Source organism: Lissotriton helveticus, chromosome 5_1, assembly GCF_964261635.1.
Source record: "Lissotriton helveticus chromosome 5_1, aLisHel1.1, whole genome shotgun sequence".
Lineage (NCBI taxonomy): Eukaryota > Metazoa > Chordata > Amphibia > Caudata > Salamandridae > Lissotriton > Lissotriton helveticus.
In genome coordinates, this window is record NC_136065.1 from 1,222,004,965 (window position 1) to 1,222,028,874 (window position 23,910).

A 23,910-nucleotide genomic window follows, 5' to 3' on the forward strand; every position below is an offset into this window, starting at 1 on the left:
ATGCAAGAATAATGTTGGTTCAATAAATATTATTGAAAACATCCCACTGTTTATGCTCTGTATATTTCTCTGAGAAAAAGTGAGCACTAGTGACTGAGCGAAAGGTTCTGTAGCGTTTCCACAATCCCTGAGGGGTAAGGGTTGTCATGTTCAGTGGTTGCCAGAAACCATTTGCTCTCTGGTAGATTAGGGGGGTTATGGTGGCACTGTGAGCTAACTGGTCTACAGCCCAACATATTCTGCGGGGGTGTCCAGAATAAATCTAGACACCAAGCCCTTAGTTTATGTTGTCCAAACAATGTGCCGATCTAATTGATTGATAGGAACAACACAACATGGCCCACCAACATTGGTTGGGTTCTTATTTAATGGTCAATCTGAGAAGTTCAGTTGTGCTTTCTCAGAGACCCCTACTCACATTTTAACAGGAGACGTCCATAGTGGGAAGGGAAAACAAATCTGCCTCAGCTGAGTAGGTATACCGTATGTATTGGCTGTAGTTTAATCAAGCTTGAAGGATTAGAAATTCCCACATTGCACATACTATGGGCCAGATGTACAACCATTCCCTTTTGCGAGTCGCAAACTGCGTCGAATTGTGACTCGCAATTTACAACTCGCAAAAGTGAATATACAACAGTGTCTCAGACACCATTTGTGATTCCCAATGGGGTTGCAAATTGCTTGCCTCATTAATATTCAGAGGCAAGTGTAATTTGCGACTCCATCTTGAATGGCTAGCATTCCCAGGGATGGTGACCTGCTGGGGTCAGCAGACCACCCTGTGTGAGACTGCTTTTTTAATTAAAGCAGTTTTTCTTTTACAAAATGCAGCCCTTATTTCTTAAAGGAAAACAGGATGCATTAAAAAAAGAAAAATGAAACTTTTCAGTTTCACTTCATAAGGGCATGCATTGGTTCCTGGGACCACTGCCTGCTCTTAAAAAATATTTGCGCACCCATTCACAAAGGGGAAGGGGGTCTCCTGAGGACCTCTTCCCATTCACGAGTAATTTACCACCTACTTGAAGTAAGTTGTAAACTGCGAGTGTTTTATGACCACAAAGGCGGTCACAAAACAATGGTACATACCATTTGGACTCTCTATTAGGAAGGGATGCCCTTGGCACGCCCCTTCCTAATAGCGAGCCACAAACCCTATTTTGCAAGTCAGTAATAGATTACCGACTAAGAAAATATGGTTTGTGCATGGGGCAGACAAATGTTGCTGTCACAAGCGGGCCGAATTCCCGTTTGCGACTACAAAAAATGGTCGTAGATCTGCCCCATATCTCTTATTTTAGCAAAATACTACCCCTCTGACAATGACCGAACAAACTGAGGACACTAAAGAGCACGTAGTGGGTCTAAACATTTCAGAAAATTCTAGACAGGCAGTTACCATGAAATTATTACAACATGGCCTCCCGGCAATGGGTGGAGATGTTACCTTCGTGGTTGAGGCATACGAAGCATTCATAACGGAGGTATTCTATTTTTGGGTTAAGCTCCACCCTGCAGATGCACACTCATGGTTATTTCATGAATACATTGAAAATAACCCCGGGTGGAGCAGGCGGATTTGCTCAACGCAGAGCTCTACGGAGTTGGGCCAAAACTCAGTGGAGCTCCGTGGAGCTCCGTGGAGCTCCGTGGAGCTCAGCGCCTCCCACCCCCGCAATAAATATTTTTCAAATACAATTACAATTAAAGTAAATAAAAGCACACTTACCTTTATCGCGGCGTCCCGGGCTGCCCTCCTCCTCCTCGCCTACAGAATCCCCTACATTACGGCGAGGAGGAGGCGGGCTGCCCGTAGACACCGCCTTAAAGGTAAGTGCGCTTTTATTTACTTTAATTGTAACCCTGGGCCATGAACTCTGCTCCCCTGGTGGAGTTTGTGATTTTTGCACACTCTGCGTTCCGCGGAGAATGCGATGTTCTTGCAAAACTCCTGACTCCGCAGTGGAACGGAGTTCAGCCCCAGACGCTCCCATCTCCCACCCCCCTCAATAAATATTTTTTAAATACAATTTGGCGAGGAGGAGGAGGGCAAGCCAAGGCGCCATGCTAAAGGTAAGTGACCTTTTTTTTACTTTAATTGTAATTGTATTTGAAAAATATTTCTTGCCGGGATAGGCGTGGAGTGGAGCTCCACAGAGTTTTTGCCCATCTCAGTAGAGCTCCGCGTAGAGCAACTCTACCTGAGGTAATTTAATTGTAATTGTATTTGAAAAATAATTATTGAGGGGGGTGAGAGGCAGGAGGGTCCGGGGCTGAACTACGCTCCACTGCAGAGTCAGGAGTTTTGCAGGAACTACACGGAGTATGCAAAAATCCGCAGACCCCGCCAGTAGAGTGCGTGGCCCAGGGTTAATTGAAATAAAACCACCATATGAGTATTTCCCATACGTGGACTTAGAAGTCACATTAACTTACCAAGAGCACATTCATTGGTTTAAAGGCGCCCTACTCCATACCACAGAACATGCAAGATGCAGTCCGCTCAGCAGAGAAGGAGAGACTTGGCCGGTCGTACCTTCATATACACCGCATCCAGATATCGTTGCTTTATCAACAGCAGAAATGCATACACTCTACAGAGATTTGGTAAAAATGTATTGAAATCTTACACAATACTTAATGAGAACATTAACAGTTCAACCTGTAAGGGCTGCTCAGGCAACACAACCACACATGGTTACTACAGGTATTTAGCCCACAAACACTAAACGCCATTATAGGAAAGGATCCCACCAGCCGGGAGAAGATCCCGTTCTCAATAGCAAAAAAAGAAAAGGCACAGCTTGAAGCAGTTTTTCCCCATACGGGTTTGCAGGAAAAACACTAAATGCCTATGGGGATGGCTACCCCGATAGAAGATAGGGCCTCTTGGGGTACACTCTTTGCTGCCGTATATGCCAGAATACATGGTACCCCTTCAATAGCAGTCATACCAGACGTACTGAAACAAATACAAAATGAGTATGGGGCACAGCCTGCCCTAGATCAGGGAATTAAATTGATGGGCAATTTTGCCCAGTTATCGGTCATTATGGTGAGTCACATAAAAGGGGAGGCCGCAGCGGTGGATATATGCCCACGTCTGAGGGAATTCACTCCTGCATATCAGAAGCGAGAATTGCCTGAGATTATCAAAGATACATATGCTTCACTTGGTAGAGATAATCTGGGAGCAAGACCTTGGACACCAATAGTTAAGAGCAATTCTGAAAAGGCTAACTCTAAGCAAACACCCGATTCTTTAAAGAAGAAATGGTATACTAACAAAAAAATAAACAAAACAAAGCAACGTCACAGAGTGGGTCTCCTCAACAAGTGCACACCAAGAGAAAATACAATTGGAGAAACCGTGACAATAATAGAAAGTTTGACAGCCATCAGGATACTGACACACTTTCCTTTTGTTCCTTTCAGTAGTCATCCAAAAAACGTTTGGAGAGAGACAGACAGTCAGAGCACAGATCGGAAGAGCTAGCCAAGCCAAAGAGTAAGACACATAGCACTTCGGACTATATCATTAAACAAGAAGATAAACAAAATACTTCTAAACCTCAATTTAAGAAGAAGGTAGCAGGAATCAAAATGAGAAATGCCCAGGCTACTAAGAACTCTGCTTCTGAACGGGGAATAGGCAGTGACGATGCTGGACAGCGCGGCAGAAGCCATAATAGCTTGTCAGAACCTGATGAATTATTTGGGGATAGTAGCGCTAAATGAGCATATCATGGTGGAAACACCTGATACAAGGGTAAGTGTCCCACATTGTTTATATGAAATAACACTCCAAATGGAGGAGGACATCCCCAGGCAAGTAAAGGATCTCTTTTGGGAGAGCTTGACATATGGCTACTATATTCTTTTGGATGAAAAAGATTGGCCACCTGAGTTCGTAATGGATTGCCCAATGGGAGAAGTTATTTTACCTGCCTTCTTCGACATCGTACTAGAATCAGTTAAAAATTCATACATGCAGTAGTGGGCATTAGCGTTAGGTCCTGCACTTTACCGCAATCATGTTGGGTGGGGTGACGAGTCACCTCATCACGAAATTCTATTAAAATCAATTCCTCAACCACAGAGACAATACCCAATTAAACATGAGGCAGAGAAACAAGTCAGGGAGATCCTAGATCAACTTGAATATCAGGGTGTGATAGAGAATTGCACCTCGGACACCCAGAGATCTGTGGTTGACGCCTTGGTGACCTCCAGATTGGACTATGGCAACGTACTCTATCTGGGGGTCCACCAAGGCGGTCACCCGCCATCTCCAATTGGTACAAAATGCGGCCGCGCGACTCCTTTGTGGATGTCGTAAATCTGACCACATTACTGAACGGCTGAGGGAACTTCATTGGCTCCGTGTGGAAAGCCGTATAAAGTTCAAGGCGCTATGCTACATGCACAAGATTAAGATTGGTGTGGCTCCCCTCTATCTTCAGTCGCTCGTTAAGCCCTATTCTCCTTCCCGTCTGCTCTGTTCTTCCTCTCAACACTTATTCTGTGCTCCTATGAATAGGTTGTCCAGAATGGGGGGCGGTGCATTTGCCAATTTGGGACCCAGACTGTGGAACTCCCTCCCGCTGGCTGTCCGTGCGGAGGTCAATTATGTTTGCTTTCGAAGAGCTGTTAAAACCTGGCTTTTCAACCAGTAGATTCTTACTTTTCTTGGGTGTCAGATTACTTGTGACAATCAGCGCCGGGAAACCCGCTTGGTTAGCTGTAGCGCTTTACAAACTCAATAAATAAATAAATAAGTAAATAAATAAATAAATAATCCCTTGTTTCCCTTAATGAAACCCGATAATTCATATTGTCTGGTCTTAGATTATAGACGTTTAAATACATCCACCTGCACATTCGCAGTACAAAATGCACATAGTGCCACAATAATGAATAACATTGTGCTGAAGAAATACAAAACAACACTAGACATCTCAAATGGATTTTTTTTACTGATATAATAGAGCACCTGGGAGAAGATATTTTACAGCATTCCTTGTGTTAGGCTTTTAATGCCAATTTTGTCGATTACCACAAGGGAATATGAATAGTCCCATACTGTTTTCAGCCAGGGTAAGAGTTACTTCAAAATTTTGATGAGGAGCCATTGTCCTATTTAGATGACATCAATCTGATGGACAATGAAATAATGAAACACTTGTCTAGGGTGAACCACATAATTCTTGGATTCGCCCACCTGGGATACAAATTTTATTTAAAAAAATCTAAAATTGCCAATCCCAGTGTCCTATTTTCAGGGTATGAATTGTTAATTGAAGGCAAAAGCCTGGCAGCACAATTTTTAGTAACATGTGCAATGCTTCAACCTCCAACGATTCTGAAAAGACTACAATCCATTTTAGGATTTTTTAAATTTGGCAGGGCATACATTTTGTATTACACAGAAAGGGTGAAACCTTTCTATGACTTAATTAGACGTGATTTGTCAGTACATCATTGGACACAGGAACATACAGATATTCTGCGTTCCATACAAGCTGACATGAAAGCTTCCAAACATTTACACGCGTGTCAACACAACAACCCTGGTAATCCGCTTAGTCTCTGGTCCAACTCGGTACACATATATCACATTCAATTAAGTTGATACAGTCCCTATTGCATACAAATCACAGTTGTACATAAACGCTGAAATGCGTTTTGCACCAACTGAGACGATACTCACAACAGAACAGACAACTTTAGTGAGAGAGCACTAGCTCAGGGGAAACATATAATTGTCATGACTGCAGTATCGACCCTAGAGGACGTGACAAAAGCAAGCATCCAGATTGCTAAAGCATGACATCCACAATGGATTGAATGGGCTAACTCTCTCACAGCAACAGATGTAGATTACAGATTTGACTCTACATTACAAACAGAAGCATTCTTGCGGTGCAAACAAGAATCCCCTCTGCCGTATGAAATAATGCCTCTAGATCGATATGAATGTATCATTTATACCGATGGATCTGCCTAGCCGGCCTTATGACTGAAACAATATTCCACGGCACGCACAATTGTCAAAGGGCGCATGCAGGATGGAAACTTCAATCCTGGGAAAAGCCACATGTTGGGCTACATGCATCAAGCTAATTTGCGATTGCAAACATTGCGAATCGATTAAAAAGACTGTTTGCAATCGCAAAATAGCCCTAAGCAATGCATTCCAAAAATTTGTAGAGTTTCCATGTAATTCGCAAAAATAGAGAATCGCAAAATTGTGATTTCCAGTTTACCAATTCTGTATTTGCTAATCGCAAATTGGGACTTGCAAAGCTATGCATGACAAATCGCAATTTGTGATTTTGTTGGAAATCACTATTTTGCAATTGCAAAATACCAAATTTTTCAGGCAGGTGGTAACCAGGGGAAAACAGGTGGGAATCATTGGTAAAGTTTTTTAATAGGCTCAGAAGGCCTCAGAATGTTTCACAATGGTAGCGCTCTATGTCATGGTGAGCAGGATGAGGCTACGAGCAGCAGCACAGAGAAGAAGGAGGATACGTTGCTAGGGCAGACAGAGGAAGAGATCTCTGACAAGTATAGGTTAAATGCGGACATGATCTATGATCTGATTGCTGAATTAGATCCCCTACTGCAGCTTCAGACTCGCAGGACACATGCCATACTCATGTGCAGGTCCTATGTTCCCTGCACCACCTAGAGTCAGGTAGCTTGCAGGGTGTAGTAGCTGGAGGGATGTCACAAAGTGCCCTTGTGCTTTTTCAAATCATTCATTGACGCCATGTTGAGCAAGATACACCACCACATTAGCTTCCCCTCAACCCCACAAGAATTGCTGCAAACTAAATTAGACTTCTATCAGGTAGCCCGGTTTCCCCACATAATTGGTTGCATTGATGGAACTCATGTAGCCAGTTGTCCCCCATCAGTGAATGAGTACATTTATAGGAACAGAAAATCTTACCATTCACTGAATATCCAAGTGGTCTGCAATTCCAAAAACAGCACAACTGACATAGTGGCATAATTCCCTGGCAGCACACATGACTCATACATATTCAGACACAGTGGCATATTAATTAATTAATTTATTTTATTTGATGAGTTTTATATAGCACTGGCTAGACCCGGAGGTATCAGAGCGCTTTACATGAGGATTAGCAGTTTTACAAACATTACATCAGTTTCAACAAAGATCATTGTGAAGAGAAGAAAAAACAAAGTTACATAATTTACATCTGTTGTTAAATCATTACAAAAAAACAACAACAAAAACATATATCAGGTGCTATGGTGCGACGGGAGAGTAAGGAAAATGAAGGGGTAGGGATGTAGGTCAAGGCTGGAAGGAGCGGGCGAGGGGGAAAGTACTAAGAGGGCACGTAAAAGGATAGAGAAAGCGAGTCCACAAACCAGTAGATCAATAAAGTCCAGGGCCGGGACTCAAACACTGCTTCAGGTCACATAAGAAGAGGGAACGGGACAGAAGGAGGGGGGGCAGAGGGAAGCATCCCAAAAATAAAGGAAAAAAACAAGGACGGAAGGGTGAAGAGTTCCCAGAGGTGCTCCATTAAGGCGACAAAGAGACTGGTACAAGGCATAGACCGGCATCAGGATTTGACCAGGGAGACTGTAGAGACCGCAAAATGGCGGATACTAGCAATGATCTCCAGAACTTTGTGATAAAATGGCAGGAAAATGAGTAGTAACACAGTCCATTCAAAAACCAACAAGGGAACCAAACCCTGGAGTATGGCTGGAAGGGAAAGAGCAGATTACCAGATCAGGCAGAGAAAGGCTGCGAGACGCCGGCCATAATCGGTACGATGCAGTCAGCGCGAGTCCCCCAGCAGCGACCTCAAGAGGGGAAGGCAGCAATAGGGTCAGGAGGGCACACCAAATCAGGAGAGAGAAAGGGACAAATTGGGCAGGAGACAATGTCAGGCAGTGATTTTGGTACCCTCGTTGATGATCTATGAAGGTGACAGGCACCAAGCGTCTCAGCCACACACACACGTCTCTTTGGGGGTGAATTTGGCGAAGGATACCTGCTTGGTAAACATATGTTACAATGTCTTGCATACTCTGGGCAAATGGTGATACATATCAGTGAGTAACCTGTTGCTTACTACCCTGTAGGTGATAGCGCATACACTGTGGAGAGGGGTTGGCCTAACGGCTAATGCGCTCGACCTCGGACCTTGGGATCTGGGTTCGAGTCTCGGTAACAACGCCAAAAACCCCCTGTGATTCTGGGCAAATCACTTAATCTCCCCGTGCCTAAAATGAAAGTGTGTCCTCATGTAACGTAACTGGTGCTATGTAAAGCGCTCTGATAACTGATTCGGTTCGGTTCTAGTTCGCGCTATATAAAACTCTGCAAAAAAAAAACCTGTGCGCTCTTACAACCTGATGACATATGACCCAAGTGCCCCAAGTGAGCAGCGTTACAATGCAGTGCACATCTCCACTCAAAACATCATAGAGTGCACCTTTGGCATACTAAAAAGTAGGTTCCGCAGCCTCCACAAGACTGGTGGGGCCTTGCAGTACTGACCGGATACCTGCTGCAGAATTGTGGCCACTTGTGCCATGTTGCACAACATCGCAACTCAGAGATGCATACCCCTGGAACTGTCTGACAGCGAGCCAGAAGAAGACAACCAGCCAGGGCAACCACCACAAGCATCAGCTGGGGCAAGCTTAGCCGAAGGGAGACAGAGATGTGCTGAAATAACACAGCATTATTTTTAAGGCTGGTAATGATGAGACAAGACACTGCATGGTTTAACTGTAGCGGATGTTTTTAATGAATAACATGTGGTAGTGTTAATGCACACATACCAGGTGTTAACTAACATTGTGAGTGTAAAAATAATACAACATGACATTGTCACTGAACTTGTATGTTGTCAAGACAAATGGCATGATAATGGTTACATCACCATATTGGAGTTTGACATTAATGCAGTGCACCTGTGAATGGGGTCTTGGTGTGGGGGTAAGCCCAGCCTGGGATGTCTGGGGACCAGGTTGGCTCTCCTCCTCAACTTCCATGGCAGGTAGTGGAGGCACTGTCGTCCTGCATCTTATGGGTGCAGGTGTTGGGGTTTCTGGGGCCACTTGTGTCTCCACTCCTGACTCTGCCTGAGTCTCCAGGTTGTCGTAGCCTTCACTTTCCTCTGTCTCCTGTGCAGCTGCATCTGTGATGTTAAATAGTGCAATTTTAGTTTACATTTTTGAAGATGTATATCACATTGTGCGTTGTTTAGTTTAATTAAATTGTTTATATGTTTCACTTGCTTGTTGTACTTGTAAGCAACAATGTTGTCTTGCTCCCTACTTGTCTTTCCTATTGGAGTTGCTGTCTGTTAGTCCCATAATGCCTTTGTGTGTAGCTAGTAAAATGTGGACTGGAGTATGATTCTGAACACTAAGCCTGACCTGCCTTGAGGGGTTGTTTGTTAGATTCAGTAATGAATGATCATTTACATGCATCTTACCTTGTGAAGTACTGGCCGGTGCAAATGTGTCTAACTCTGCCACTCCAACTACAGCTTCAGGCTGAAGTGTAGACTCGAAAGGGTCCTCCAGGGATGTATTAGCTGTTTGGGTTGTAGGTCCTCCTCCAGTCTTCTTGGCCTCCGCAAGCCTGGCAGCAACCCTTTCCTTTGCACCGCTTTCAGGTCATACCAGCGCTTGCGCAGATCTATCGTGCGGTGCGTGACCCCCTCTGCATTTACTCTGGATTGTATTCTGAGCCAGATTTTGCACTTCTCTGACTCAGGGACCTGGAGTGACTGCTTCCCAAATACCTTATCATGCCTCCTCACAACTTCCTGAACTTCAGCTTTCTCTTACGCTTTGCAGACTTTTCCCTAGTTGACATGCTAATGTCCTTGAACAGGTTTAAAGATCCCAAAATGGTTCCTTCAGCCATGCCCCTGCAGTCTGCCTCCTCCTCTGACTCTCTCAGTGCACTGGATTCAGCATGGGCTGCATCACTTCCTGGTTGTGATGTCATCAAGCTGCATCTGAAACATGGAATCGCTAATAGCGATTCTGTATTAGTGGATCTGCAAATTGTGATTCGGTAACTAGAAATCGCATGTAGCGATTGAAATTTTTACCGAATGGCAAAATTGTTGCAATTTTTTTCATGCATTCCTCTTTGCGATTCCTTAAAAATCTCCATTAAGGAACGGTAATAGAGGACTTTAATGCATGTGCTCATTTGGCTATAGGTGCCTGTACGGCACAGCTGGCAGAACTAAAAGCTCTGGTACTGGCACTACAAAATACGGATCAGATCGTGAATTCCCCACACTCATTGTGTGTGATTCATTTTACTGTGTCCAGTCCTATAACGAATATCTACATTATTGGGGCCAGAATGGATTTAGGGATTCCAAAGGTTGCACAGTAAAGCACAAGATGATTTGTGAACAAGTGGCAAAGCTGAAAGACGGCCTGCCACGGGCTCATGCTATTCATACATTGTGTCATCAATGTGTTAGCGTTCGCGTTGAAGAGAATTCGATGGCGGATGAAGCTGCCAAGGCAACAGTTCGTACTGCTGCCGCTGCTGCAATAACTTGCTCGAGTACGAGAATATACGGAACAACTATGATAGCTATCAACACCACGTGGAACAGCCCAGCCCTTCCGAAAGGCTTTCCAGTCAAGTACTCATACAAGTTGGATGCACATATTCCAAGACTAGGTGATAGAGTAATACCAAACACTGATTGCAGATTGGTATTGATACTAGCTGCACACAAGGGTCTGGGTTCTGCTCACGCTGGAACCACTGCTACAGTTTCTCCACTAAAGCAATGCTATTGCTGGGCAGGTCTTACTAAACAGACCAAGGACTGTCCTCAAATGCGACATCTGCCAGCAGATGAAGGGCTCCACCGTAGCACGTCCACAACAAACACTTTTATTATTGATCTCAGACAAACCTCTTGCATGTGAATATTTTGATCACTGTGGCCCCATACTCTCAGACGGGGCTTACAAGTACATCTTGGTGGCAGTAAATTCATCCTCCAGATTCCTGTGGGTTTGGCCCCAGCGCTTGGCTTATGCTTAAAGTGTTATAAAGGATTTGCAAGTCTTTATCGGCACATACGCAATTAGCACACTACATTCCTGTAGCAAAGAAGCCATGGGAAGTTTGGGTGTGGCTTTGCAGTACTCTTCCCTGTACCATCCCGAGGGAAATTTGGTCATTCAGGGGAGAAACCTGTGACTTAAGGTAATCCTTGACAGCGACGGTATTAGGCTCAGGTGGCAGTTGGGTCAATCAACTCTATGGGGTCCAGAGGGCACTTAATGACATGCAAAGAAAATCCTTGGGGGGTTGTACACCTTATGAACTCCTGGTTGGGGTGATAATGTGGGTACCCGACCCTGATAGTGTTAGCACGGTGGCGGCTAAAACCCCATTTGACATCAACGATCATTTGGATGTTTTACAGGACGTTAAAGAATACCAAGCTTTGCAAAGCAACATCTAAATAAAATGCACCACCACTGGGGAAGTGAAAACAGTATCAGCAAGACCTACCTGGGTCCCGAAGATGGGAGACCTGGTCAAAGAGAAAATTGTGGGCAAGAAAGAATTTGGGCCATCTTACAGAACACCTTTACCTGTCCTGGCTGTCGAAGGTATTAGAACTGTACTTCTTTCAAATTTCAACGTCTCTGTAAACATGCCACAGATCGAATCATCTACCAGTTCTGCAAAACCTGTTGAACTTCCAGGAATTGATCGGACAGCGTCTGGCTACTTCGTGCATTATGATGATTTTTCATCGGATCTGAGTGAATCTGAACTGCCAACACAATCTCTCCCTTTCAAGCTACGAGTATATGCTTTCTATCTTTGGCTGAAAAAGACTTACTTTGTTGTTCACTGGATGCATCTCTCGATCACAATTGGATTACTTTTCTTGGCTCTTTCGATTTGTATAGTGACTGTCTTTTTCCTACTCCTGAATGGACACTTTGTCCCAGAACGCTCCACAGTGCAACTTGTGAACTTGGTTCTTAAACTGCATGCATCATCGCACCGTGAACTGAGGGACCTGTCCCTGGCGAACATTACAGCAGTTCTAGTTCCTGAAGGAATTGTATGGGCCAGGGTATGATGATTAGGACATTGAAACTGTGCATAATTTGCTTTCAGATTTACAGCACTCCGCTGCATTTTCTAATGATGAATTGTATGATAGCACAAGTAGTTTTGGAGACATGTTCTTTCACCAGCATTATGATCGCCATTTTTTACATGAAGCTTGTATTCCACGTGATGTTTATAATTACTCACAATGGGAACACTGTCCAACACCGCTGAAAGGTAGTTCAAAGACATTTGCACTGAAGTTTGCTTATTTTTCAAGTTTTGAAACATCAGATCCAGCCTCGTATTAATATAGGTTTGCACCTACACCTGCAAAGAAAAATATGCTAACAAACACCAAGCTGATATAGTCTGCTTCCTTTATTTCCCAACTGTCTATACAGGGTTTCAACTTTTGGAAAGACACCATAGGCACAAAATCTATCTGGGGGACAAAATTGGCAGGTACAGGGAACGGAGGCCTTATTTAGAGCTTCCCTCATACCACATCAAATAATTTTCCTGAACAAGACAGTGCAACAAACTTCATGTCTTGGTATGGCAAAAATAAAGGACTTGAATACATTGTGTATTCCCGCATTCTCACGCTTTGAGAATTGGCAGCACTTTACACACTTCAGTGAGGATACACTGGATACCGTGATACAGGCACAGGAAAACATACTTAAACAAGGAGGAACCGCTGTTTAATGGAAAGTTGGAGAATTATGATATCCTTTCACAAATTATTTTCTCATTTAAGAAATCACAGGCTCTACAGACTGAATTTAATTTTAGCTGTGGTTATATACATGATGCCACTGGGAACAAAGGATGGGAGTGTTGGTGATATATTTAATATGCTTTTTATTTTATTGTCAATCGAAGATGTAGTCACAAACTTTAATAGTCTGTTTATTGTTTAGTTTTTTGTTTTTTAAATATGAAATAGAAAAATGTTTCCAAATGAACGCGCTGACAGTTTGATCAATGGAAATTGCCAACATACGATTAATTTGATTACCTCCATTGCACAGGGGTAAACAAGTGTGTTTGGAGCCGGCAAATTAACTTCTTCGGCCGGCAGGAGTTGGGTCGGTTTTCAGTCTCCACCAAATGAATCAAAATTGAACTCAGTAACATATTCAAAGAGACACGACTTAAAAACTGCAAATGGGGGGTAAACTCATGTGTTTGGAGCCGGCAAATTAACTCCTTCGGCCGGCGGGTGTCGGGTCGGTTTTCAGTCTCCACCATATGAATCAAAATTGAGTTCAGTAACAGATTCAAAGAGATACAACTTAAAAAATGCGAATGGTAAACAAATAGTTCTTACCTAGTAATTAAAAGACAATGTGTAACGCCGGAAGTAAGCAATCCCGTCCCTACCAAAAGGAGACAGGGCGGTAACAATGAGGGACTAAAAAGCCTCACTTACAATCGGAGGCCAGCGTTTAACATGGACGATGATGCATGCCAATGAAAACAAGGGGCAGAGCCTACACTCCACTTCTAAAAGTTAATCGATTACACAAAGCCTCGCAGAGCGAACAGCGCATGCATGCTGCAACGCTAGGTGAGACCTAAAAACAAGGCAGCCCTCAATCAGCAGAGCAGTCCTCTAGGGAACAAGGCAGCCCTTCTTCTGTAATGTTCACAGGTCAAGGAGTGTATTAATGAGTGACTCAGGATGGTCTGTATTTATACCTGGTGCCACCCTTTGAAGTAGGGGAAACTTCTAGTCCACCCCCACATCTGATTCTGAAACGTTCCCTGCCCAGGCTCCCAGTGGTCTAGGGAGACAATATGTTGGTGTCAAGTTCCTTCGTGAGTGTGCTGGAGACAGCCCTTTGAAATATAAGTGGGGCGGGGAAACTGCTCTGCCCCTCCCATCCTAGCAGGATGGGCTATTCCCAGATACTCCCAGGTACTATTGCTTACTGTCTGGACCCAATATGCATTACTGATGGGGTTGCAATTAACAGGTCCAGTCTGCTGAAAACTCCTGGAAGGCCTCGGACAGTTTCAGGCAAGACAATGCAAACTTTCTAAAAGTGGCAATTTCCAAATTGTAATGATCTAAAGTCTGACTTTACTATTAAACAGGATTTTAAATAACAATTAGTTTGAGTCCAAACATGACATTTCTAATTTCTTCTAATCAAAAGTTAGCTAGGTTGTGTGCCCATACAACCCCACAGGACCTAGTCTGCAGCTATGAATCAAAGCATAAAACTGACAACTAAGGGGAAAAATCTACACATTAATATATTGTCCTCAATTAAACAATTAATTCTTACTGGGGCGTTTTATCCACCTGAAGGTAGTCCAGTACACAGAGGAGCAATAGACCTTTTGTTCCTCCTACTGCTACTCTACTCTTAAGAAATTCTATTTCAGTGGACTCCTTCCACAAAGGTCAAAACATTTTGGTCAAAGTAATTAAAAGGCCTCCTCAGGACTGAGTAAGCCAAGAGGACTTGTACCACATTGCCTGGAACCGTATTAGCTTATGGGGGTAACCTTCCTCTAACTTTACTTGAATAGACGTCTCCTAACAAGGTGACACTGAAGGACACAGTGAGACAAGCCTGTGCAGAAGAAGAAACTAAGTTCAAGGGCAAAACATGCGTATCCACAGTAGGAGACCTTTATTGGAGTGAAGTAGAGGAACGTTCCCCTCGTAAGCTATTAGGGGAGGCTCTCCGACACCAACACTTGTTTTGTTGCTGTTCTGCTGATTGCTTGGGGCCGGACGAGGCTGGGTTGGGCCCTTCCTTTGTCGCCTATGCCGGGACACCGAAACTAACATGATTCTACAGGTGAGAACCTGCTCAATTGACTGTTAGATCACTAAGAGTAAAGCAACCAGTACAGTAACTACCCTCCAAAGAGTAACAACAATTAACAGTATATTGGAAAAGGGCAGTGGGGGTAATAACCTGGTAAATTACCCTGACTGAGCAGAGACTGCCACTTGACCATGATCTAGAGCATAGGGAGGATTCAAGTGCTAACAATGCACTTTAGGTTAGTGGTGGTCCTGGCATCATCAATAGTGTTACTGAGGAGCAAATATTCGCAGAAAGTGATGACAAAAAACTCTGTTGGTGTACTTGGCGCTACTGACACTTTGAGTGTCTCCCCGAGGCCAGTAGCACCTCAGTCACCCTGTAAGCCCACAACTAAGTGGAAAAAAGAATACTGCAGCAGCCCGCAGTATCAGCTTCAGACGGAGGAGTTAACAGTGTTGATACCCCATCACTTTATACCCAATCATTTGAGCAATATAGTAACAAACTCTCTGATTTCCTGTAGGTGCAGCTTTGTCCTCTTCTGGACTAATTAATCTTGATTGAAAGCCAACTTGATAAATTACAAGTGGCTCTGTCTACACGGCAGATGAAGGCGAGCAGCTTGGGAGGAGCACCACCCTTGGAGTAAGTGTTTCTCCTTGCCCGCCTCCAGTTTTAACTCAAAATAGGGGTAAACTCGTAATTCCACAACTTGCTAGAGGAAATTCCACACGAAACGGATGAACTGGTTTTTATCTCACCTGGAGGTGAGAGTATCAATACACTGGACATGTAGAGGAAGGCCGGCGTGACCCTACACATGGGGCACACACATGGCTGAAACATGTCGACCAACTGGCAGTAAAGGAGGGATGTTATGAGCACCTAACATTTCCCAATCACCACCATCCTTCACGGTTTTAACCCTGGCCGGAGGGTCCACGAGTAAAGTCTTAGGCACAGTGACACTTCCAAGCTAGTTTTAACTCGCATAAAATTGCACTTTTACTACCATCGTTCCCAGCCACTGTGAAATAATTTGTTTCTCTCTGTGTTGTATTGTCTTCCCCCACCCTATTGCTCCACACCGTGCGTGGCTACCCCAGGATGTAATGTAAGCAGCCCTATGATGAAGCATTTCACACATTTGTGTGAGTGAGGGCAGTATTAGCACACACAGCACATGCCGTCATGAGATATAAACATTTTATTACTACCTACTCCTTTTGGTATCATTCTGTAGTGAATCATACTCCTCCAGCTATGTACTCCTGCGGACACTGTAACTTGTATGCATATAACCATGTAGTGCAGATGGCTGATCCTGAAATTCGTGGGAGTAATACTGCTACAGCGAGCACAATAAACTATTTCCCTGCAGGTCCAATCCCTGCGGTTAACTCTAGCGTTTCCACAGTTGAAACTACTTGACAGATCCACACTGAGTTGCGAAAAAGTTGCAAGTCAGCCTCGTAAGACCCCTACAACAGCTCATACACAACAAGGCTCCTTCTCCATGAATCAGAGGGTTATGAACCTGCCACCCACCTCCAGCCGGTATGTGGTAGTATAAGCTGGGGTGCTCCACTATGTCAGAAGCAAACTGAGTCCTGGACCCAACTGCGAAATAAAGAGGTCCACTGGATTCATAGGCACAGGAGATTGGACCAGATGGATTTTATAGTATTCTGATGGTGTGGCGGGTGGGATGGCTTGGTGCCTCCAAAATAAATATTACTGGGGATTGCACTGCGGTGAATTTTATTAATCTAATGATTACAAGGACCATATTGCAGCGTCAAGAAAGCCCAGAGCTACACCTCACCGAGGTTACCACCTTATCCTTGGGTATTCTATATAAACCATCTGGGCTTTCCCTCTGTCTTGGCTGCCACCGGCCCTGAGAGAAGGAATAGATTTGCCTATTTTAGATGATAACTCACCCATTGATTGACCCCCTCACTAACAGGACCAACTTTTATGGTCCCAGAGACTGATCAACCTGTTCATTCCCTTGGGTGCGCAAAGCTGAGCCCTAATGACAGTAATTATTTGTCTACGATCAGGGTTTTATCCGCTTCAAAATGCCCTTGCCAGATTGGCAATCTTTTATAAGAGACTATATTATATTCTTTTGCAAGAAACTTGGTCTCCCACCATTGTGACTTAGTGCGGGCATGAACGTGTTCTCAAGCCAGCCTTACCGTCCAGGCAAAGGCATGCCTTTGGGGGTTTGTCAATCTGGATTAACCTGCAACTTCAAATAAAAGTCAAGGTTTCAGTAACACCTGACTGGGATTTTCAAGTTGTAGTTGTAAGGGGGAACTTAAATGATTCCTTTTTATAGTAATGGTGTCTTAGAGACATCTAATACCAAATATCCCACTTTATTTGATTTTATTGAATTTATTAAGTGAAAGTGTTGCAACCAGGGCCATGAAATTCATTTGGTATTAGCAGGCGATTTTAATGCCAGACTAGCTCACTGTGTAGCTGAGTCAGCCTCAGAGCCCTGCATGGGCTGTACGGATGAGAGAGGCGCTGAATTGTCTATTTTCATCCCATCACCTGACTTGAGCAATGTTATGGACTAAGTAGGGTCTAGTCTAAATATCATTCCGCCTTTTAGGGGCTGTGCCTCGTGATTGATTTTGTGTCTGTTTCCAGGCGTTTGCTTAACACTCTTAAAAGATTTGCAATAATAATATTAGAATCAATTTATGGGGATCACAATCCTTTGGCAGTAGTTTTCTCGCTTCCACTACCGAGGCAGGTAAATATATCACACAGACTCAACAGTCCTTTGCCCTCTAAAGATGGTCTTTGGTTAGTCTGGTGCCTTCAAAATCCCAGTCAGTGTCTTGACTCACTCATCAAACAAACCGGTAATGTATTCCTGAACTGTTTCGAGATAGTCTAGATGCAGGCACTGGCTCAGTCTTGCGCTTGCTTGTTGCGGTTTGTGAGTGCATTAAAAGTGCTCTCTCTGAACCTGCTAGGGCCAATCGAGTGTCACCTAGATGGTTCAACAATGATTGTTTGAATACTAACAAGAGATTGCGTATAGCCAGGACCACTGGAATTATGCGGCAGAAGAGGGCCAAAATATGCGGCAGGGTTGAGTAAATTATGCTGCGAAAAAAGGAAAATTATGTGGCATAATGTGCCACATTTTGTAACAGTATTACGTCCTTATTTTACACTCACTAACAATGCTTGGGCATTGGTTGCACCTCATTAGTACCAGTTTAACTCCCAAATATAGCAATAAGCAACAGAAAGGTGACCAGTTTAGCTTTGCAAAGGGCCTTCCACTGAGCAGAAACATGCATTGCTGCATTTTTAGTAACTTTTGAACCGTTTGAGCTAGGAACAAAAACCTTTTTGGGTAAAATCTGCAGGTTATGTGGCAGACAATGGATTATGTAGTAAACACGGCAAATCTATAATTATGCGCAAATTGCCATGGCTTCATATGCGCATAAGTCCAGTGGTCCTGCCTATAGCTGTCAATGACCCTAGAAACCCTGCTGAAATAGCCGGCCTGCACAGATCGTATAAAATAGATGTAAGAAAAAGATAGGCAGAAGTCATTGCCCAGCATTTAGAAAAGTTAGCTGATGCTTCTAACATTAAATATTTGAGAAACTTTTGGGTAACCATGAACTCTGTGTGTAATTAAATTGTTTTTCGCCACCTCTTAGCAGTTATATCTCTAGCGCCACATGGGAAACCCACTTTTCCAGAATTTATGCCGGAATTCAGCTGCTAATGCATCATCTTTCCTAGTAAATACCCAATTAAGTGTGACATTTAATCTAAGTGAGGTTGAGGAGTCTATTCGGCAGAGCACTGGTGGGAAGGCCCCAGGCCATATGGAATCCCAGTAGACTTGGTAAAATGTAATCCTGATCTCTGGGCACCCATATTGACACATATTGTCAGTAATCAGGATTATTTCTCCATACCTAGTATATGACACACATCAATTATTGTCCCCATATTAAAGAAGTCAATCGCTCCAACCCTAGTTGTTAATGCCCAATTTCACTCATTGACATCTCTGTTAAAATCTTAGGGAGGGTAATTTATAAAAGGATTCAAATATGGGCGGCACAGAAATCCATTTTGCACAGATGCTAATTTGGTTTTAGCGAGCGACTAGGGACATAGACAATACCTAAACCAAAATTTTATAATTGGCAAATACCCTATTGCCAAGCACTGTCCAATATATCTTTCACTTATGGACCTGCCCACAGCCTTTGATTGTGTGATAGCTACATATTCCGAAATGTGGGGTATAACAAATAGTACTGTCATCCAGGTACAAGTGAACCACATTTGCAGAAAGATTCTGTCTATCTCCCTGACTTCCTCAAATTATAGAAGTAATGAGGAGCTTGGGCTCAGTTATATAGAATGTTATTTTAAATGTAGGCCCATCTCTCTGGCGGAACGAGGAAGGTGGGCTGAGCCAACTTATCATTAAAGATTGCCCCTCAAGTATTAAGGGCCTACACATTCCCTGTGTTAAAGAACATTGCTATGGTTTGGGCAAACCACAACTATGTGATGATCCCTGTTCTTGCGGAGGATACATAAAAAGTTCTTAAGGAACGGTTGCTAATTCTTGCGCAGGCTCTGAGTTTACCCAGTAAAGGATATAATCCTTCAGTATCCGCCTACCTATATCTGAGGCCATTGCTTGTTCTGGAGGATATTGATTCATACTCATAATAGATGGGAGAGGTCGCTTTAATTCCGTTTCAGAGCCGGTCCTGTTGTGGACCACTTGTGTTATTCGCGTGTCCATATTCATGAGGCTACTGCATGTCCCCGTCCCTGAGATGGCGTGTCCGCTTCATCTCCGCTTCATTTTTTCCTTTTCTGGAAGTTTTCCCTCAAATTTACTGGGCAGTTTTTGATTCCTTATTTTAAGAAGTATAATATTCGACACTGCAGACTAGCTCTGTCCCATCTTCAATAGTTGGTGAACCATGAATTCTGTGTTCATGTTGAATCTTTGTTAAAAGTTGCTCTTTGTTCACGTAGCCCCATGCACTTTGACAGATCATTTTGGGCCAGATGTAGGTAAATAGCATTTACCGATTCGAAAATACCGAATTTTACCGATTCGGTATTTTCGAATTGGTAAATGCTATGTAGCAAATCATTCGGTAAAAATTACCGAATCATTAAGAATCAGTGTTTATCGAATTGGTATTTACCAATTCGGTAATTGTCATTCATTCCTATGGGCCTGGAGGCCCATAGGAATGAATGTCAATTACCGAATCGGTAAATACTGATTCGGTAGAAGGGGGAAAACATTGAAGGGTGGCAGGGTGTCATTTTGACACCCTGTTGCACCCCTCAATTGTGTATGGGTGCACATGTTGCAGACATACATGCCCTAAGGGCATGTATGTCTGCAACATGGCACTGAAGCAATTTGCATAAAATTGCTTTTTGGGGTGTTTTCGTTATTTACCACCATCTTGTAGTTGGTGGTAAATAACGAATCCTAACATGGGATAAGCACTCATTTAAGTGCTCCCTACATTAGGAATTCGGTAATTTACCGAATCGGTATTTAAGAAATCAGTAATTTACTGATTCCTTAAATTACCGATTCGGTAAATTACCGAATCGTTAATTTTGGCCACTCCATCAGAAAAGCCTATTACCGGTCGGTAACGGGGGAAATCCGTTAATTTCATCTGTTACCGACCGGTAATAGCCTTCCTACATCTGGCCCTTTATGTTTTGTTTTACAATCAAGATTTGCAGGTTTTTTTATATGGACTGCTATAGAATCTTTTTTGAATCTGAATTAAGTATTTATTAATCTTCTTCTACAAAAATATATAAATATATCATCTGTATAGGGTGAATTTAGCTTTATGTTCACTGGGTGCTTGTAAATCTTCTTGGCGCCCGTTTCTGTGATTCACACGTTTTCAGAATTCAAGCTGATTTCGTCAACACCACACCTCTGCCCTTGTCGCATCCACCTCCTGCCTCCTAGTTTCATTCCTATTTTGCCCTCGGCCATAGAGCATACCATTGGTGTCCTCGGTACTATTAGTTCTGTGGTACATGTGCCATGAAATCTGTTTTTCATATCCTCCAGTACAAAGGGAGGTCTTGCCAAGGAGTTTGCCATTTTCAGTGATACACTCCTAAACAGGGATCTCCAGTTCCTGGTTGCTAAACTTAATTTTTCCTTTTCTTCCTCCTTTTACCTGTAGCTCCTGTGTTGTCATTCTGCTGAGGTGTAGTTTGGCACAGTAGTTGGAAAAACTGGTTCTCCTTTCTTCTTCTCTCTAGGACTGCTCCTAGCTCACTTCCTGGTTTTGTGATGTCATCAGTGACCACCAATGCAAATCTGATTCATTAATTGTGCTTTCATTACGATCATATATTTAATTTAGTGAATCACTACTTGCTAATTCTGAATTACTAAATAGTACGGGCCTCATTTATAAGAGGTGACACATCGCTGCGTGAGAGCAGTGATGCGTTATTTCTCAGTGCTCCCTCCTTGCGACATGATGGATGCGTCATATTTACTGTATGACGCATCATGTTGCAAGGAGTTACAGATCTGTCAGTATTTCTGATGTATCTGTAGGTGCAAAAGTGACACATTTCTGGAGTGAGTCACAAAAGTGACACAACTCCAGCAATGTGTCCTTAAAAGGGCCTGCGTCAGTCTTATGCCTGCTGTGAGGCAGGCGTAAGATAATGACGCATTTGCACCCTAGAAGTGGCGCAGTGAAATCTCGTAGATTTCACTGCGTCACTTCTACGAGGCTTACTTACATGGGAACTCCCACCCTACATACATTATACCTGATGCAGGTATAATGTGGCGCAGAGGTGTACAAGCCACTTTGTAAATAGGGCGCAAAAGGAGGCATGTTTTACACAGCCGATATGTCACAAAAAGTGACACAACGGAAGCGCAAAACTGTCACAAGGCCTCATAAATAAGGCCCTCAATTTGTATGACTAGGACTGGTTTTGGAACTGGGGAAATTCAGCTCAATGTTTTTCAGGAATATATGTCTAGAGTGGTATATAAGTTAATGAATGTTGGCATAAGGTATAGACTAGGGTGTGGCCTATGTAGTCTATCGATTCCTTTTTGCAACAGCCCTGATTCTATAGTCTCCATTTTTAGGTCTCGCCTATTATATCCCACAGGGATAAATAGGTGAGATTATAGTAAGCGGAAAAGAAAAGTCTACCTAGCCTGTGGATCGCGTACAGTTCATGTGAGCTATGCGCGTGCACAGAACCAGCCACATCACACACCACCATTTGTCTGTGCCTCGGCATCAGACTTCAATGGCTGCCGCTCCTCCGCCCCCGCGTGCATATCGCACACCACCATTTGTCTGAGCCTTGGTATCAGACTTCAAAGGAATGCGTTCCCGCTTCCCCGCCCCCCGCCCCCCGCCATAGCGATGCCGAGAGCTTGTTTTTCTTTGCATCCATTTCGCGGGGAAGCCGTGTTTTGTTCGGCATTCTCTGCAACTTTCTCGTTTTTTTTCTGGACGAAAGTGAAAGCCTACTGTGCTTGTTTACAGTAGCCTTGCTCCTCAAATGCTGTTGCTGTGTTGCCATCTCTCTAGGGACACCCAGCTTGAAAACACTCGACTTGCTAGCTGCAATGCTACATCCGCTATGCTTTGCCTCTAGACACGTTGATCCCTCGCAGACTGTGCTGACTCTGCCCCTCCTGATTCTGAAACTGACTAACGCAGTCACCACGCAGTCTCTTCTCTCTGTCTTATGATGTCTGCCCTGCCACCATTTACTTCGGACCCTCACCCTCACACCTCCTCACCCTCACACACCCTCACACCCTCTCACCCTCACACACCCTCACTCACCCTCACACACCCTCACACACCCTCACTCACCCTCACACCCTCACCCTCACCCCCTCACCCCCACAACCTTCTCACCCTCACTCACCCTCACACCCTCACACCCCCTCACCCTCACAACCCCTCACCCTCACCCCCTCACCCTCACATACCTCCTCACCCTCACACCCCCTCACATGCCATCACCCTCATACACCCACATCCTCACCCTCACACACCCTCACCCTCACACATCCTCTCACCCTCTCACCCTCACACACCCGCTCACCCTCACACACCATCTCACCCCCTCTCACCCTCACATCCCCTCACCCTCACATCCCCTCACCCATACATCCCCTCACCCTCCCTCACACCCTCACCCTCACACCGCCTCACCCTCACACCCCCTCACCCTCACTCACCCTCTCACCCACCCTCACCCATCCTCTCACCCTCACACACCCTTTCACCCTCACACACCCTCTCACCCTCACCCTCACACATCCTCTCACCCACCCTTACCCACCCTCACACCCCCTCACCTACTCACCCTCACACACCCTCACACCCTCACATACCCCCTCACCCGCACACACCCTCACCCTCGCACCCCCTCGCACCCCCTCACCCTCACACCCTGACACCCCCTGACACCCCCACACCCCCTGACACCCTCACACACACCCTCACACACCCTCACTCTCACACCCCCTCACCCTCACACCCCCTCAGCCTCACCCTCACACCCCCTCCCCTCAAACACCCTCACTGTCACTCACCCTCTCACCCTCACACACCCTCTAACCCTCACACACCCTCACACACCCTCACACCCCCTCACCCTCTCGTCCCCTCACCCTCACACCCTCACACCCCCTCTCCCTCACACACCCTCACACCCTCACACACCCCCTCAGACACCCTCTCACCCTCACACACCCTCACACCCCCTCACCCTCTCGTCCCCTCACCCTCACACCCTCACACCCCCTCAACCTCACACACCCTCACCCTCACACACCCTCACATCACACCCCCTCACCCTCACCCCCCTCACCCTCACCCCCGTCACCCTCACTCCCGTCACCCTCACCACCATCAACCTCAC